This window comes from Rhinichthys klamathensis, unplaced genomic scaffold (genome assembly GCF_029890125.1).
Source record: "Rhinichthys klamathensis goyatoka isolate OS25496 unplaced genomic scaffold, OSU_Roscu_1.1 h1tg000221l_1, whole genome shotgun sequence".
Taxonomy (NCBI): Eukaryota; Metazoa; Chordata; class Actinopteri; order Cypriniformes; family Leuciscidae; genus Rhinichthys; species Rhinichthys klamathensis.
The window spans coordinates 2620103-2623443 of NW_026606745.1; positions in this window are offsets into that span (position 1 = coordinate 2620103).

Consider the following 3341-nt stretch of genomic DNA (forward strand, 5'->3'; position numbering starts at 1 on the left):
TGATGGATTACCCCCTTGATTGGGACTGGGGAATCCCCGGGTCCCAATTCGAATCCCGGATATGCAAATTGCATGCAAAACAGTAAAAACGCTGAACTTGACCTCCAATATCGATATGGAGTCGTCGTCAAATTACAAAGACAAAAGTGGCTTTCAAAAGTGAAAACGAAAAGAGGAATTGAAGAAATTAATGAGTAAATTATCAAAAATAAGAAGCTTCTTTGAAAAGATAGCACAGGAGGGGGAGATCGACATTGAGCAGGAGCAAGAGAGTGAAGCACCTGAAGTGACCGTTGGCAGTAGCAGCTTTTTCATGTGTTATGGTGCGCCGTCAGCAGTGTTTTTTCATGTGTTCTGGTGCGCATTCATCAGTGTTTTTTGTTGTTGTTGTGTATCCTGATTTTGTCAGTCATCTCCTCTCTTATATGCTGTGTCTCTATGATCCTATCCTGTCCTATTCATGGTAGCCTACTCGTGGACATTGCGTCATCACGTGCTGTAGTGGGGGATAATCCTGCATAAGGGCCCGGTGTTGGCTCGTTACACCACGTTATGCCAAAAGGGTGACCCTTGTGTAAAACACTCACACTTTTACCATACTTAAAAAAAAAAAAAAATAGTAGCCTACTTATTACTGAAATAATAGGCTACTTTAAAAGAATAGGTTACTTAACCGAATGTAATGTTCATTGTTCAGACTCCTAATTGCCTGTTGCAATTTAATCAAACTGGATTATTTTAAATGTAATTAGATAGATAGATAGATAGATAGATAGATAGATAGATAGATAGATAGATAGATAGATAGATAGATAGATAGATAGATAGATAGATAGATAGATAGATAGATAGATAGATAGATAGATAGATAGATAGACACACACACACATACTGGTCACACTTTATATAGGTGTCTTTATACTTTTACACTGTACTTACGTAAAAAAAACTTTTTAGGTATACAGTGTACTTATTTTGTTTATGTTGTATTGCAAAACACTTTTTCTGCTATTGAGGTTGATTACAGGTAGAGGCAGGTTTATGGTTAGGTTTAAGGGTGGGTTAAGGGGTAAGGGAAGTAGTGTAATTATACATTACTGAAATTAATAATTACAGAAATTAGTTATACAGCTGTAATTACATGTGGGTATTTTTAAATATAAGTACAATGTAGAAACATGTAAGTTCATTGTATTAAATGATTAAATGTTAGCATAGGTAGCACACAGGCTCAGAGCTGATGACACACAGCAAGTTAGTTGATGCTCTGATGAGAGTCGTTTTGGTCTTGGACAAATGTTAGAGTTCAAGATTTGGTCCTTTACCTTACATAAGGTTCATCCCAGTCTTTCTTTGTGCTGCAGAGGAAAATTAGGGCTGTTTTAATGCTGTATGTGTAAGTTGAACTATATGGAAACCTAATTATATATAAAAAATATATGATTTGGTAAATCATAATTATGAGATAAAACCCCCAAATGATGGGACACTTAGTTATGATGGCACATTATTATGAGGTATAAGTTATTACAAATAACTTTTAATAAATAACCATTTTTTATTAAATAACTTTTTTAATTATAATAGTATGTCATAATTATGACTTTTTGTGCCATATTTTATGATTTACCAAAGCATTCTTTTTTCTTATGTGATAGAAATGGTCACATGTTGGCTTCCAAAACTATAGGCTATCCAGATGCTTTCTTGCCAAGCAAGAGGCGACTGAAGTGACTAACAATAAATTACCCAAATGCAGGCGATTTTTTTATTATAGATTATCATGACAGAATATGCTAATCAAAGACTTGAAGATAGTTAATTCCACATCAGCAACATAAATCCATCAACTAACCATTCAAAAACGTCCTGTTGCATTCTACATGTTGTCACTTCTTCTTGAGTCTCTCCATCATTGTCCGACTCCAGTTTAAACATAAAAGGCAGAACAGTTTCTGACATTTTAGCCTGTGTATGCGTGAGGTAATCAGAGCTGCGAACAACACACACTCTTGAAGCTCCGCCCTCTGTGCCGGGAGCAGCAGTTCATTTGCATTTAAAGACACACACGAAACAATGGATTTTTACTGACCTTAAAAAAGGGACAATTTTAACATGCTGTAAAAAATATATGTGGGGTATTTTGAGCTAAAACTTCACATACACACTCTGGGGACAACAGAGACTTAGTTTACATAGGCTATTGTAAAAAGTGGCATAATACCACCCCTTTAAATAGTGACTCAAACAAGATGAATAATACAACTCAGCGGTACCAAAGAATGTATATTGACAAAAGAAGTGAAAGCCAATAGAATGTTCCATTGCAACACCAGCGCCCAGCAGCAGGCCTACACGTCCGCCATTTTGGGGTGAAAGCGACTCGGCAGTCATATATTATACATATATTTAGTCCAGTGCAGAGGTCATTTTTAGGTTGAAATAATTAGGTGATTATTTTAACTCACAACAGTTAATGTATAGCAGTTAAAAAGAAGTTGCTACTTAACCAGGCTTTCCCCCCACATAACTTGAGACAGGAAAGTTCAAGGATTTATTTAATTATATTACTCTCCACATTGTGACAGGTAAGAATAAAGTGATATCAGTTCATAAAGTTATAATAACGTTTGACCGTTTCCCAGGAGGTACACATAACGTTACAAAAATAAGTTATCAATTAAATAAATGAATCCAGCAAATAAATGTAATTGTACTAAAATGTAAATGTTGGACAATAAATATATAACAGCAATAGAATAGCTTTACAGTAAACTGTTTTTTGTTTTTTTGCAGTAGGCCTACTATATTAATGACCGTTAAAGCAAGACTATGTAAATTGTAAACAAAAAAACAGCCACTGTCTAAAGTGGCAATTAAAGTTATACTAGGATAACGGACACAGCAATGCATCATGTTCTATAAGATCATCATGTTTGTAGCATGATCCAGGGGATTAAAACGTACAAAATATATTTCAGGCCTAGTGGAGTTGGTAACTAATAATAGTAGTAAATGTGTAAAGTTGCATACAATGGAAATACTCACTAATTCAAGACAAAACTACCTCAAAAAACTGTTATCTGTGCTGTTGTCCAGTAACTCTAGTTGGAATTTTCACCCCAAAATGGCGGCCGCGCTACCGAAGCGCCACCTAGTGGCTGTTACCAAAAAAGCATCAGAGTTTCGCCTCTTGTTCTTCTATACTCTTTGGCGGAACCAAACAAACTCATAATGATGGTGACCAAGGAAACAAAGGAGAGGTGGGAAAATCAAACAAAGGAACACATCAGAATGAATGAAAACAAACTAAAAGTCCACGATAACTAAGACAAACTGAA